Source organism: Topomyia yanbarensis, chromosome 3, assembly GCF_030247195.1.
Source record: "Topomyia yanbarensis strain Yona2022 chromosome 3, ASM3024719v1, whole genome shotgun sequence".
NCBI classification, from domain to species: domain Eukaryota; kingdom Metazoa; phylum Arthropoda; class Insecta; order Diptera; family Culicidae; genus Topomyia; species Topomyia yanbarensis.
This window is the reverse complement of record NC_080672.1, coordinates 255219687-255236284: the sequence shown is the minus strand read 5'-3', so window position 1 is coordinate 255236284 and position 16598 is coordinate 255219687. Positions and strand designations below refer to the sequence as shown.

The following is a 16598-nucleotide window of genomic DNA, read 5'->3' as shown; positions in this document are numbered from 1 at the left end:
CCTCCCGACCTAAGCATTCGTGTATAATCCGTACAGTTCGTTGCTTATGCTTTAAGACCATTTTCCATTTTCTTTTCTTCATCTTAGTATATAGTAGTATATATTTAATAGTAGTTTGGCAGAATTTATCTTTAGTCATCTTCGACTGACGCCTATTCCGAAATCTTCCATGAAGCCAAGAAGCGTGTGAGGATTTCGTTTCTTCATACACTGTATTGTATCGTACTTTCAAGTGCATCTTCATGCTTCAATTTATCTTTTAATCTAATTACCAGTCCACAAGTAGTATTGTTATAATGCAATGCTCCGTCATTTGAATTCTCGTAACCCGCTGTGGTAATCACTGACAAAATATTCTGTCAATGTACGTTGTTTGCTAAAAAACACGGAAGAGTATCTTATAAGCGATATTGAGGCGCAGTCACAGTCGAGTCTGTAGATAAGCCATATGAGGCCATCCAACCATTTCGAATACCTTCTTTTTCCATCCATCATCACGATCACGTAGTGGATCACTTCTTGCCTTTTTTTCAACTCCTGAATATCTTTTTACGTTGCCTCTAACATGCTAGTCCATAATTTTTAAGCCTTATGCGCCCCTGTCATGATCGTCTTTTTCCGCGGCTTTCAGCTTACTTCACTGTTCCAACATATAACCAGTGCGAGCAATAAGCTCCTAGTCTGATTTTTCTCATCTGTTGCTCATTGGCACTCCACATCGACCCAAATTTCTCGTGTGTTATTCGATAATCATATGACTGCTGGACTGATCGCCTTATGAACTTACTACGTTGTGATCAGACAATCTCTTGTCGGTCGTTTCTCAAAACTTTTTGTTCTAAAGGCGAAATTGTATATCTCATGCTTCCCATCATATAAGAAATTTGAAGATACATTTATTGGTATGTTATATGTTTATTAATATTTTTTTTTCAGTTTCCTAAAGTACTCGCCGGCATCCCTAATAAACATCTTATGATCCAAGAGCCTAACGACCTGTTCAGGGTATCATCCAAACTCGTTGGACCATATGGGTTAAAGTTCGTGTATATTTTTTTTTTTATTAAGGATCTTTTCAGATGTTTCAGAAGATTTTTTTTTCTATGAAGGAAACTTCTAACTTCAATGTATTGGTTATATGTTCCCGATCAGTAGAGCATAACAAAACAATAACACTACTATAGCTACGCTTGATATTTATAACAACAGGAGTTGTATTCAGATAATGAAATTGAAAGCGGATTGCGAACAGTTTTCTATACTATCAATATTTTAACATAATCTGTTATGAAACAATCAACTTATGAATTGAACGTTTGTTACTAGATCACCGTCATTAGATGATTATATCTAATACAGTTGCTATCTAACCTCTCACAGAGTTTGCAATAAAGATATATACTTTTGAAAAAAAATTATCTCGGCTAGTTTTACCTTTGATAAAGATAAATTTTGTTACAGTTTTGCTATCATTAGCCAGTTTTTTGTTTTATTTTTTGTTAATTTAACAACGAATCAGCCTGTTTCAAAATATTTTTTGAAATAAATTACTCCAGTTTATAAATCAGTTATCTGACTGGGTTCAGACAAATAAACCAATATTTATGGTAGCAGATGTTACCATGATTTTTTTTCAGTAGATCACACTCAAATAAAAATAACATAGACATTAACATAAAAACTATAAACTGATTAAAACCTGTTTTTAAGGATGCATCCCAAAAACACATTATCATATTCCTCATTCATATAATTAGCTTAAATTAGCTAGAGATTACTTAGTACGGAAAGTTATGAAAATTTAGAGCCATAGTACTCAATTCAGCTCAGAAAACTAAAAGTGATAGGAACATTAGGAACAGGCTTAAAATCTTTCTGACTAATCTTTTATCTTCTGCTGGTAGGGGTCGAGCTTGGGCAGAGTTACTACGAATTGCTCAAATCTACCAACATGTCTCGCGGCAACAGCAGAGTTGTCTCTTTTTACCACGAGATCTGTATATTCCAAATCCTTTTATAACTAAAATATTTAGAATTTTTCCTACTTAGTAATCTCTAGCTAATTTAATGTCGTTAAAAAGACACAAGATAGTAGTAGAATAAGTTGTTATCCAAACATCAAACATTATATAGATGTTGTAATTTATATAGGTCGGCAATGGCTGGGCAGTGCGTAAGCCTCTTGTATCTGAAGGCATAAAATAGACCCCACTTGCGGTCCTTAGCTTCCTGCCCAGTAACTCCTAGCCCTGGCCTCCTCGTGGCGTCGACTGGGATACGAGTAACCTTAGTGAAGATCGGGTAACCAACCCCGGTGGGAACTTTGGTCGTATGCTGGCAGGGAAGGGGGGGGTTACCCTTCTTCGAAAGGTGTAAACCTGTCCTGGTGTCCAGGTGGGACCCTAAGCAGTCCTGGCACGATGGCCCACCGGCGAGACAGGTGGTTGGCGTAGGCCCTATAAGCCGCCTCTTAAAAAACCCACATAACGAACAATACAGAAGAGAATACGACCCAGAACAATCGGCAACGACCCAGGCGACGAATAAAGGATCACGATTGGAAACTCGGAACATGCAACTGCAGATCGCTCGGCTTCGCAGGATGTGACAGGATAATCTACGACGATCTACACCCCCGCAATTTCGATATCGTGGCGCTGCAGGAACTTTGCTGGACGGGACAGAAGGTGTGGAAAAGCGGGCATCGAGCGGCTACCTTCTACCAGAGCTGTGGTACCACCAACGAGCTGGGAACCGGCTTCATAGTGCTGGGCAAGATGCGCCAACGTGTGATTGGGTGGCAGCCTATCAACGCAAGGATGTGCAAGTTGAGGATCAAAGGCCGTTTCTTCAACTACAGCATCATCAACGTGCACTGCCCACACGAAGGGAGACCCGACGACGAGAAAGAAGCGTTCTACATGCAGCTGGAGCAGACATACGACGGTTGCCCTCTGCGAGACGTGAAAATTGTCATCGGCGACATGAACGCACAGATAGGAAGGGAGGCAATGTACAGACCGGTGATCGGGCCTAACAGCCTGCATTCCGTATCAAATGACAACGGCCAACGATGTGTGAACTTCGCAGCCTCCCGTGGAATGGTAATCCGAAGCACCTTCTTCCCTCGCAAAGATATCCACAAAGTCACCTGGAGATCACCGGACCAAGTAACAAAAAATCAAATCGACCACGTTCTAATCGACGGTAGATTCTTCTCGGACATCACAAACGTCCGCACTTATCGCAGTGCGAATATAGATTCGGACCACCACCTGGTTGCAGTATGCTTGCGCTCAAAACTTTCGACAGTGCACAGCTCTCGTCGAAGCCGAACGCCGCGGCTAAACATCGAGCGGCTACAAGATGGCAGAGTGGCTCAAGAATACGCGCAGCAGTTGGAAGTGGCACTACCAACGGAAGAGCAGCTAGGCGCAGTTGCCCTTGAAGATGGCTGGAGTGATATCCGATCCGCCATAGGTAGCACCGCAACCACTGCACTAGGTACGGTGGGCCCGGACCGAAGAAGCGACTGGTACGACAGCGAATGCGAGCAGTTAGTCGAAGAGAAGAATGCAGCATGGGCGAGAATGCTGCAACACCGCACGAGGGCGAACGAGGCGCGATATAAACAGGCACGGAACAGGCAGAACTCGGTTTTCCGGACCAAAAAGCGCCAGCAGGAAGACCGAGATCGCGAAGCGATGGAGCAGCTGTACCGCGCTAAAGACACACGGAAATTCTACGAGAAGTTGAACCGCTCGCGCAGGGGCCACGTACCACAGGCCGACATGTGCAGAGATACAAACGGGAATCTTCTCACGGACCAGTGTGAGGTGATCCAGAGGTGGCGGCAGCACTACGAAGAACACCTGAACGGCGATGCAGCAGGCGACGAGGATGGCACGGTAACGCACCTGGGAGCACGCGCGGAAGACATTACACTACCGGCTCCGGATCTCCAAGAAATCCAGGAGGAGATCAGCCGGCTCAAAAATAATAAAGTCGCTGGGGTTGACCAAATACCAAGCGAGCTACTAAAACACGGTAGCGAGCCACTGGATAAAGCACTGCACTGGGTGATTACCAAGATTTGGGAGGAGGAGATTTTACCGGAGGAGTGGATGGAAGGTGTCGTGTGTCCTATCTACAAAAAGGGCGACAAGCTGGATTGCTGTAATTACCGAGCAATCACCCTGCTGAACGCCGCCTACAAGATACTCTCCCAAATACTATGCCGTCGACTATCACCAATTGCAAGAGAGTTCGTGGGGCAGTACCAGGCGGGTTTCATGAGCGAACGATCTACCACGGACCAGGTGTTCGCTCTTCGTCAAGTACTGCAGAAATGCCGCGAGTACAATGTGCCCACACATCATTTGTTCATCGACTTCAAAGCCGCATACGACACTATCGATCGAGATCAGCTATGGCAGATTATGCACGAGTACGGATTCCCGGACAAACTGATGCGATTAGTGAAGGCGACGATGGATCGGGTGATGTGCGTAGTACGTGTCTCAGGGACGCTCTCGAGTCCCTTCGAATCACGCAGAGGGTTACGGCAAGGTGATGGTCTCTCGTGTCTGTTATTCAACATCGCGCTGGAAGGTGTAATAAGGAGAGCAGGGATCGACACGAGTGGTACGATTTTCACAAAGTCCGTACAGCTACTTGGCTTCGCCGATGACGTTGATATTATTGCACGAAACTTTGAGAAGATGGAGGAAGCCTACATCAGACTGAAAAGAGAAGCCAAGCGCGTCGGACTTGCCATCAACACGTCGAAGACGAAGTACATGATAGGAAGAGGTTCACGAGAAGAGAATGAGAACCGCCCGCTTCGAGTTTGCATCGGTGGCGACGAAATCGAGGTGGTTGAAGAGTTCGTGTACTTGGGCTCGCTGGTGACCGCCGACAATGATACCAGCAGAGAGATTCGTAGACGCATCGTGGCAGGAAATCGTGCTTACTTTGGCCTCCGCAAGACACTTCGGTCGAACAGAGTTCGCCGTCGTACGAAGTTGACCATCTACAAGACGCTGATTAGACCGGTAGTTCTCTACGGGCACGAGACCTGGACCATGCTCGTGGAGGACCAACGCGCACTTGGTGTCTTCGAACGGAAAGTGCTGCGTACCATCTACGGTGGAGTGCAGATGGAAGACGGCACATGGAGACGGCGAATGAACCATGAGTTGCATCAGCTGTTGGGGGAGCAGCCCATCTGTCATACCGCGAAAATCGGACGACTACGGTGGGCCGGGCACGTAGCCAGAATGTCGGACAATAGCCCGGTGAAAACGGTTATCAATTGCAATCCGACCGGTACAAGAAGACGTGGCGCGCAGCGAGCACGATGGATCGACCAGGTGGAAGACGATTTGCGGACCCTTCGCAGACTGCGTGGCTGGCGATGCGCGGCCATGGACCGAGTGGAATGGAGGAATCTTTTGTATACGGCACAGGCCACTTCGGCCTTAATCTATTAATAAATAAAAAATTTATATAATTCCAGAAGCTTTTCAAAGGTTAAGTTTTAGAAGAAAGTTGAAGTTGAAGTTTCTCTTGTTATCGTTTTCCATGTAATACATCCTGGAATCGCCATATATGCCTTTACCGACTGCATCAATCGTTTGCAATAAAGTTTTGAATTTTGAATCAAAGCGAAAAATGAAATCGATCACCAGCACTTAGTAACCGAATATTTGTTGCAGCTACCGCTTCCTCTCAGCAACCTTATCTTGTTATCGATAGAGATTTCTGATTTCAACTAATCTGCGCCAACTTTTGATTCTATCGAGGCTTTCTAAGTTTTCAATCTTATAATCATACTTATTAAAATTTAAAAAAAATCGATGCATTAGGGGGGGGGGGGTCTATAGCCCCCCAGTAGCCCCCCGTGCGTACGCAAATGAATAGGTATCTGGAATTGAAAAATGGCCAATTTTATAAACTTCAAAAAAATCGAATTGCAAAAAAGTGATAATGTTTAATATTAATTTCCCTGCCCATTTCGTAGCAGGCATCTGAAACCGTACCGAGGGCTTGATGGCTGGAGGGTCTAAAAAATGCCAGTCGCGGACGAAGCAATTTTGTTCTGTGTTATGCGAATCTCTGGCACAGTAGACCATTATTTTCTTCGCAAATCGTAGCAATCAAATAATCGTGTCCCAAGGTGAACAGTCTTCGACAGTAGCAATACATACGAATGGTAAAAGAAACCCAAAAATAGTGGTTCCCTAGTTTCGGTGTAAGGGTGCTCGCAAATATTTGAACAGAAGAGCGAATGAACAGCGTTTGTTTTTTCAGCATGTTCGCTTTCCAAGCTCTGATGACTACGATTTATGATTTATTGAAAGAACTAGCCTAAGAAAGAAGATGATTGGCAGGTCGTTAGTGCACTTTCTGCACCAGGTGTTATGGCATCTGTAAACACACACATTAAGTTTGTCTTCAATACAATATGACAGCCGGATGTATAGATAAGCAACCCACTCTCCTAAAAAAATTGGTTATTTCTTTATATGTAAAAAAACATCATTTATTTATTCATTTCGATACATAATCAAGTTTATTAGACCATTTCGATAGTATTCAATCCGAGAACAATATACATTGTTTAAACAAACCGCATTTTAATGAAAGTATGTCAACAAAAAACTATAAAATTAAAGTACTGAAAAATGGAACGATCGGAGACCGAATAGAAAGCAGTGTTCAAACGTATCACAAGCTACATAAACAGCGAAAAAAAATCTTACGACTATAAATCACATATTGCATCGCTTAACATGCTAATTAATTATAAGACATCAGCCGATTTATTACGAAACTCTACTAACCCTTTTTAATAATGGAAAACTTTACCACAGTGCAAATCCAACTCAAATTCAGTGAATGTTTTTGAATAGGTGTATTTATTACTATTAGCTCTGCTAGGTTGATCAAATTGTTTGTTTGCACACTGACTGCACTATTTTTGATGTTCATATGCATTCTTACTTTGTACAAATGACTAGTTTTCTATTGACCAATAGCTATGAATAGTTGTTTTGCTTTACAGTAAAGTTGCAATGTACTTATAAACTCACGTATGTTTTAATTTTGCGCATTTTATTTTTCTATTGACAGGAATCTCTATAGCAGTTCGAGTTTCTATTTTTATTTGGCTTTGAGCGGCTTATATTCCGCCAGCAGTATGATCTATATCGATTGAATAGTTTCCTTGTAAACGAAGTAGTTGAGTAATTCAAGTAAATGTATATTTGGAGGGAATGTGCATGTCATAAATAATCTTAAACAATCTAATAAAAATCTCTGAGAAAACTGCAGCGAATGTGTACATACGAACGACGCAAATAAATCAAATTATAACGAGTAGAAAAACGGGTAATCTGAAAATCTTGATGAAGTCTGTAAAAATATTTTTTGTCTGACAAGACAGGCTACCAAAATACTTCAAAAAATTACGGGACACAGTACTTTTACTGAGTTATAAAACGACATTGATATCAATCTATGGATCCGAAGCAAGTAGTTCCGATTAAATTTTTGAAAGCCTCCGTACTACCACCTACTCAACTGCTTTAACGCTTAACCTTCTGTGACTCGCGCTAGTGCACTGCCATTCGCGCGACCTCCGGAGGGTTAACTAATGTGCTTCAGGTCATTTCAGAAGGATGTGCTCCTTTTTCCTTTGATGATTTTGTTATATCTGCAACTCTCTTCGCTCACATGTCGGTGTGAACAGAACATTCCCGATGCATTGAGGCGGAGAACAGAAAAAATGTCGCATATGCGCATGTTTTGAGATGCTCTGTAGTGTTGTGGGTGTGTGATTAGTTCTATGTGAACTCGTTCGATGGTGTTACTCAACTGAAGATTGGATATTGTCAAAGTGAACAGGGTCTGGTTATACACAACGTCGGGGTATAACTATGTTGACAGTTTGGTGCACATTGCGCAATGAAAAAACATAAACAAAAACGCATGCGTAGGAAGCATGGCGAGGTGAACTTCCATTTGACGCAGTTTTTGTCCGGCCACGGATTCCTCCGGAAGTACCTGCATCGGTTGAGACATGCTTCGTCATCCCTTTGCCCAGAGTGTGTGAACGTGCAAGAGTCGCCAGCACACGTGGTTTTCGAATTCCCTAGGTGAGAAGAAGTTCGATGGGGTGTGCCTGGTGTGACAGTTGACAATATCGTCGAAGGGACACAAAGTAGATCGTTATAAGGCTGGGAGCCGAATGACTCACGGAAACAGGAGCTAAATGGCTCATGGAATCAGCATCTCAACGGCTCACTAGAATGAGAGCTGAATGGAGATGTTATAGATAGAGACAAGAAGCAAGAGAGGAATCGAGAGTTAACTCAAAGCTCTAGGCATTTCATGGACCAAGTGAGGCTTCGAGATAGAGCAAAAGAAGAGAACATAGCAGGAGTTGCAGGCTTCGGCCAGATTCAATACATTCTGATTGTGTACAACCGAGTAAGACGGGTGTGCAAAGAAACTGGAGACTGGCGCCACAAGATCGAATAGCCCGGAAGTCTGTAATATAGTCGGCTATTGAAAGTTTATGCATTTTGGTTAAAATTAGAACAAGTATACACCAAACAGACTCCTTCAAAGTAGTCCTTCTGGTTCTTTAGTCAAAGTTGGCGAAAGGGTCTTCCAGCTTGTGTTATCAGGCAAGTACGTTTCAAATTGTAACGTTTCTCTTCCTGATCCCTTTTTAAGTTTCAGTTTTCTTAGAAATAATGAAAATAATGCTGTTGTTTCGTCATCGGTATTACAAATTTATTACCAGTATGTTCGCGGACTAAGAACCAAGATTGACCAGATGTTTCCCGGAAAAAGTCAAAATAGTTCGTTTATTCAGCTTTATCTTGATCCAGTGTCTGAAGTCATTAAAAACAGAAGCGATGAGAGTGCTGTTATTTTGTTCGGTAATTTCAACCAACCTTGTCTTGTCTAGGTGAAACTAATAGTACATATGATTTTGTCGACCCGCTACAGTCACAAATATCCATGACTAGTCATATGCTTCATGACTTTGACGAGGATTATAACGTCGTGAGTTGGGACTGCCGTCGTGGTGACTACGATACTTGAAATCAATTGCTTTCGGATGTTGACAGGTCAGAGAAGCATTTCTGCCCTTACGTTGACACTGCTACTAATTCACTTCCCTGCATTACACAAGCTGTACCTCTCAGTAGACCTCCAAGTAAACCTGCTTGGTCCAATACTTATTTTCGTACATTTCGTAGGAGCCGTTCCAAATTGTTACAGCTGTACTGCCTTTTTTCCAAAGCGCCAATTCAATGAAGCTAGTCGCATTTACCATGGATACAATCGATTACTGTATAAAAGCTAGGTGAAAAAGGGACGAGATGATTTGCGGAGGAATCCAAAACGTTTTTTCTTGTCATACAACGTGAAGCTGATTGTAGGTATCTTCAAGAGCTTCTGGATCGTTTTACTTGATGGTGCAGCTGCAACATCCTCGAAGTCCGCTTCTCGAAATGCTTGATCATTCTTTCTATTGCTGCAGAAAGGCCATAACATAATTTACGACTACACCATTCAACTCAATCGCGTTGATCAACTGAAGAACCTTGGAGTATTACGTGACTCAAAATTGACATTCAAGATGGATTATTCCGCCATAGTAGGCAGAGCTAACCGACAACTAGGTTTTATTCCGAAAACTGCTCGTGACTTCGATGATCCCTTGTACCTACGCGCAATTTACTGCTCGCTTGTCCGATGGATTTTAGAGTATGCATCTGTTGTTTGGTCCCCTTACGAGGCAGTATAGATCACTAGAATTGAATCTATCCATCCCGTCCGAATATCCGTCGAAATCTCCCTTGGCGCGAAAGACACGAAGTGTGATTATTGTCCGCTGTTTTAATCGAGTCCTGCACTGGGAACATGATTAATCCAAACTCATCGACGATCGATATGAGTGTGCCTCTTATGAGGCTACAGGTAGCTCCACTGTCTTGTACACCACGAACAGTTTTTTCCATGATTGTTACGTGTGCGTATGGTCTGTTATCTACTGAAGATGTGTTGAATATGACAGAGGCTAGGTTGCGGAAATGTTTCGTTTGTTGATGGAATAGGTTATTGAAAGCGACCGGAGAGTCAACGCCCTTCATTGAGGAATCCTCGGAAATACGTTTCCCAGAACTGTCGAGTGATCTGGAAAAGTTTGGACGAGCCTGGCACTGTAGTATGGACAATTACGTGTTATTGATCCCTCCTTTCCACAGCGATGTAGTTCTTGGGATTCTGACTGTTCAGAAATGTGGTCCCCTGTTGCTGGCATTACCAGCAAACGATATTTGGTGGTTGCCGTGGTTTAATTGTTGTCTGTGCAAGCGGTTTTCGTTGCCATGTGCTATTTTGTATAACTTTGACTTTCGGAGTTAGCTTTTCCATCCTGGATAGGTTGGGACTGTCCGAACCTCCCGATACTGGGAGCGGAACAGGAAGTTTTAATCGTTCATAAAATTCATTTTCTTCTTCTTCTAGCATATTCAATTCTTGACAGCGGGCTTGTGGATTTGCGATTCCAGGAATATGCTGCTACAGATGGCCTTGTTGTTCTTTGTAGAGCATTCGTTCCATGAGCAACATGAGGGGAACGGAAAATCTGCGAGGAGCGAATACGCTGGGAATATGTGCGCGCCTCATCGTAATTCTTACAGACACTAACCAGTTCTTCCACTGTAGCCACTCGAGATTCTGAAGCTATGGCTGCAAATTCTGGATTGAGATTTGATTTCATTATGTAGAATCTGTCCTGATTTGTTAACGGTGCATTTACCTCTTCGAAAAGCGCAAGAATGTGCCTATATTTTGAGAAGGATTCATCCGAACCTTGCTGGCGCTTCATGTGCTGGGAGTATGATTGATGTAAAAACATCTTCTTTATTAGGGGGTGGGCATAGCGTAGTTGGTAAATCGATTGCCTTGTACGCAGCGTTCGAGTCCCGACCCCGCACATAGGGTTAGAAATTTTTCATAAGAGATTTTTTTAACCCGAAGAGGCGAATGACCTTAAGGTTAAAACGTCTATAATCTAAAATTTTTTTTATTTTCATTTGAAGTGTTCCCAGACAGGCCAATTTAAAAGACCGAATGTACCATCTCAGAGCCTACCCTTTCAGCAACGTTTTGCGCTACGGAGTAGGGCTAGTTCGTCTACTTCCTCAGTGTCCGCATAGATCTTCACTCGATTTAAGAAAGCAGCCAATTCCATAATGTTCGCCTCACCCGCGTACGAGGAAGGCCATTTGTGAATGGGTTTGGTTGAACGGAAGCGTTACGATGTGTTGCCCGTTGTATTGCGAAACGGATCCTCTAGACTTTGAAGCAAATAGCGAATCAAATCATCTCGAACATCCGCCGGTTTATTGTTTGCTTGTTGTTGTCTTTGGGCTTGCCTCTAGCTCCATGGAATTGCTGTAGTGAATCCTGGAATTTGTTGATCATGTCTGGAACTTTCTAGTGGCGGTTTGGGTAAGTCAAAATTTCCACTAACCTGTGGGGCAACCTCTGAGGAATAATTGGATGTCGATCCCCAAGACCGGACTGCAGCACCAGCTGTTCCATCTCTGGAAAGATCGATGCATCTCCCGGAGCCTTGGGAACCGGTGAGTTTAGCAATGTAACGTTACTGAAGAACTAGGTAATTCGTAGAAGACACAGTTCGATGTTAGCCTCCAGCTTCCTGGAATATAAACTGATCCATGATCGTGGCAACCCTGCTTCTGTAGTACAGTAACTTGCTCTTACATATCGCTAACTCCATTGAGTTCTCTTCCTCAAAAGCATTCTTTAACCGCTTGCTAATGATTTGTAGCTTCCTTTGGTGGTAGTCCACATGTTCTGCTTGATTTATTACATGGTCTGCTGCTTCAGGAACATCCTTCGTCGATATTTCAAGCTCAATCGTTACACGCAACTTTCTGGCTTTCTCTCGTCGCGTCGTCTCATAGTCCAATTCGTTATCTGATAGGTGCAGGATATAAATGGTGATCAACACATTTACAACTCATTTATCACTTACTAATTTGAAAACTGATAGCCACGAAAGAAAAATAGTGGGATTTTTGGATGGGCGCCAATATAACGTTCCTATCTCACTGTTCGTACAGTGGAACGTCAGATTGAAAACCAATAAAATGATCAATGAAAAAATCGAATAAACACAATACACTGAATAATATAGCCATGCTCATTATTGCCAGTGAGACATTCGGGCAGCCAACAAGCATTCAAAAAATGAGTCATGCTAACATCTGGTGTATTTTGCCCGCTGCCCTACATACATTTTTACTATCTGGATCGCTTGGCTCTCTACACATTGACGGTATAATATCGGAGAGTGCCGATGCGATCGTACAATATGAAGGCGTACGCTATTCAGAAGCACGTAACAAAAGGCGTTCTGGTCAAGAGCCTTCTCCGGGAACCGCGCGTCCTGGTTACACTGGTTGAGCTCCAGTGATATGTTTCTGTGGAATAGCGTGTGCTCGTGGTAGCAAAATGGTGGCTCAACAGACGCTTATGTTGGTGCTTTCGTAGCGGCTTTTGGTTCCTTCGCATGCTTGCGCGATCTCTTGAGTTCGACTATCCAACCACGCTGATTTAAGGTGTGTTTGGCAGTAGATCTCGCGGCTATGATGTGGACCGTATCGAAGCACTACGAAAAGTGATCATTGTTAGCAGTTTGTTCGGTTGGGTGAGCTGCAGCTTGCTATTTCGATTGTACTTGTGTGTGAGAGTTGCGGCCATAGTTACATGATCGTTTCGCCGAGTTTGATGTTTCGCTCATGAGCGTCCGTTTTGGCAGTGCTTAAAATATTCTTCCTCCGTGTTGTGATGAGAATGTCTTTTCCGCATGACTCCACAGTGTGCCAGGGGGTTCATATCCTTAGGTATGGCTTCGTACCACTCCAGAACAACATTTGAATAGTGCCACCAAGCTGGCTTCGGCCAGAAGACCGCTAAATCTGCCTTTATATGAAGACCGTTGTACTTTTTTTGGGCATTGCCGAATCGTCGAATGATAGATTGGAACAAACATTCGACGTGCAGATATCGACAGTGTAGAACTACTTGGACGTCTGCGGATTGATGCTCCTGAGTGTGTTCTTCGATCCAGGCAATGTCTACAGTCAACGCCAAGAAACACAGTCTTTGGTTCGAATGATCCCTTTAATTCTATTTGCGTGCGATTTCAGAAAGGATATGTTTTTGATTTTAATATGTCAACTACAACGTTTCGACAGCGTTTACAAACAATGCGTATTTTCAATTAGTTAAGTAAAAATTATATTAAGTTTTTTTATTAAGACCAAATTGGTTATCTGGGAAATTAAATTCGAAAATGTTGTTACATGTCTAGAAATGGTAGTAGATTCATCGAAAGGAGCTATCATAAGTGGAAGTACGTGGCATTACTAAATATGAAGACTAGAGTGACAGGAAAAAATGACCCCCATCGGCCTATCCTTGAGTTGATTCCCAGTACCACTAGAAGTAGTTGCTCAAAATTTGAAGCAAATCGGACAGGTCTAGCTACCGGACCAACGTGCCTGAAGCTTGTATGGGAATTTTCGACGGTTTACATGGACAAAACTCGCTAGCTCGCAATTTCACCACTAGATGAAGTACAGTGACACCCACTGAGCCAATAAATCACATACAATTTAAGTGAAGAAGCACGTACATATTAAAAATGATCAATCACATTAGATTCATATGCAGCAAATAAAATTCATAACTACACTGATGAAGTTCAAATAAGAAACCAATTACTTCCAAGTATGCAATACATACATTCTATTTGATTGTCACATACTTCAATAGTTATATGCAACGGACGTAAGTATTATGTGGATATACAATGTGAAAAAACAAACAGATCCAATATGGCATCACGTATCAACAACACACAGCAAGGTGATTAATAAAGGAAATTCTCGAACAGTTTGATGAAGGTAATTTAATTTAAATGTAATTCAAACTATTATATACATTACAGCACAATTAAAACGAAGTTACTTTTCAGAATGCGGAACTGGAAAAATCACGAGCATTTCTGGAACATCGGAAACTGTGAAAACCAGCGGATATGCGAACCACAGAAAAATTAAAACTCTCCATACTACGACGAATAAAAGATGCAACGATTATATTTCGCAATGATAATGCTACTAATTGTATCAGATGAAGTAAATATAAAATGCATTTCAAATTAATTCAATTTGAATATTTATTCTCCGACCTCTGCTTATGCACATTAGAAAAGCATTTGAATATTATTTTTCATGCAACTAAAATTCACGTGAAATTCACATAAAGATTATATGGATTTAAATTTGAAAGTATGCGATATTCCGATGCAAAGTAACTGAAATTCACTTAACATTTACATGCAGTCACCAATCGTTTTAATTAGATCAAAACCATAATATTCTATGTGTGAAACATGTAACATTTACGTGAAAAATGTTATGGAAAATAATTATATGTTTTTGCATGTGATATCTAAGTGATAATTTTTTTGAGTGCCGGTGAAATTTCGAGCTAATGGATTTTCTCCATGTAAATTATCGAAAATTCGCATACAAACTTCAGGCACATTGGCCCGTTAGCTAGACTTATCCGACTTGTTTCAAATTCAAACTCCTGGGTGAGACTAGAAATCAACTCAGGGGTGGGCCGATTAGGTTTTCGAAAATTTATTATTTTTCTGGGCAGTCTAATGGACGTAATCTTCGCGAATTGCCTCTAAAGTGGGTCCAGAATTTAACATTAATAGCTAAAAGTTCTCTAATGGTATTGAGGTTACTCAGAACTGCATCGCGTTGATTCGTTTGGACTGAGCTTTGACAAAGATATGGTTTGCGACGGCATCGTGCGACAGAACAATCGACCAACAACATAAAACAACTGCCGGAGATTTCAAGTTTTTCAATGTTAAGAAGTGTTGAACATACCGTTCAATGGAGGCAATATTGCTCACGCCAAACAAAAAATATGCGAAAATAATTCAACCTATCATTGTCAGTAACGTACTAGCGTGAGTATCTTTCCTCTATTAAGCCCTCGGTTTTACTTTAACCTCAATTGATGAAATGGATTTTTTATAATAACAACAGCCATTACAACTAAATCAATTACTATGTCTCTAAAACAGAGCTATCTGCAAAATTTTGGCTTCCTTCGCTGACGACAACTGTTTACCCAAAAACTAATATGGACGGCTTAAATAATAAGATAAGAAAAATATCAGATGAACCACTCATCACTACAAACGATATTAGCACAAATAAAAATAGCGTCAACCAAAACGAAGTTCGACGGTTCTCAATAAGGAAGCCCGAAAAGCTATTAAACAAAATTGTATCATTATTCCGAATTCCATAATAAACTCTAATAGGTACTTTAATAGACCTTGATGTATCCAACTACGCCAACTGCATAATAAATGCAGTTTACTTTTGTTCCCCAGTGCGGTGTAATGGTTCATATTGATTGTGTTTGGCTCTGTTAAATATTGAAAACAAACAAGCACAATGGGTGTTTATCATGGTTCTGATATTATCGCTCCTAACGTATAAATAAAGTTTTTAATCCTCTAACGCGTTTCTAAAGTGCTTTTTTCTAGTTAAACGTATATTCCTGAAAAATCGTCCTTTTGTAGTGCTTATAAAAGGAGTTGTTTATTTCTTCTATTGGGTGAAAATTAGTTGCTCAGTAGCTAATCGACCGACTGTAATAAGTATACACATATCCAAACTAAGTACTAAAATCGTATGTTCAATTGTGAAGAACTATTTGAGAAGCATTGCCACAATATTAACCATAGTATGAGAGCTTTATTTAGATCCAGCTAACCCTACAAACGCTACTACAGTTTAAGTAAATATTAATTATAGTATATCATCCATTATTCAGTGCGTTATTAAATATTAAGTCAAGTTCTTTTGCTCGAGTCCGTTTATATGTATTCTCTGCGATTGAAATGCCTCTCAAAATACTGTTCGAATAGCTTTTCATCACTATCAATCGACCTGATGCGGATTACACAACGCATAAACTACATCTCGATCATATCTACATTATACCCTTTTTAGTAAGCGAACAAATACATCTGAGATAAATAATGACTAGACAAGTACCACGATGAAGAATTTATCAGCTGTGCTTGTTTCTTTCTCTCTTTTTATGCAAACTTATTGGTTTTTCGCTTTCTCCTGGATCGCTTAATGTGCTTATTGGTAAATAAATATTAAACCTTACGATTTTATCACTATCCATTGAGTAAAATAAATCACCACTATGTTTGATCCATATTTTTACTTACTCGATTGCCAAACCTTTGCTGCAACTATACTTGCTTGATCCATAACTAGTAGCGTAAATCGTCGACTTTCTTGCTCACTTTAGGTAGCACCCGAAACGCACCTGAGATTAAGAGAAACACAACAAACAATAATTTATTATTTGTCAAAATTTTAAAATTATAATAGGGATAAATGCTGAAAGGATTTTAAATAAACACATCG

General features: G+C 41.2%; 1 protein-coding gene across 3 annotated transcripts in view; it reads right to left on the bottom strand.

The window, feature by feature from the left end:
- Positions 1-7914: 7914 nt before the first annotated feature.
- The window catches only part of LOC131693001 (uncharacterized), a 72661-nt gene continuing 63977 nt past the window's right edge, over positions 7915-16598 (bottom strand). For all 3 annotated transcript variants that reach the window (XM_058980434.1, XM_058980436.1, XM_058980435.1), the window contains one exon: positions 7915-16497. The gene's annotated coding sequence lies outside the window, so the exon portion shown is untranslated. The remainder of the gene's footprint in view (positions 16498-16598) is intronic.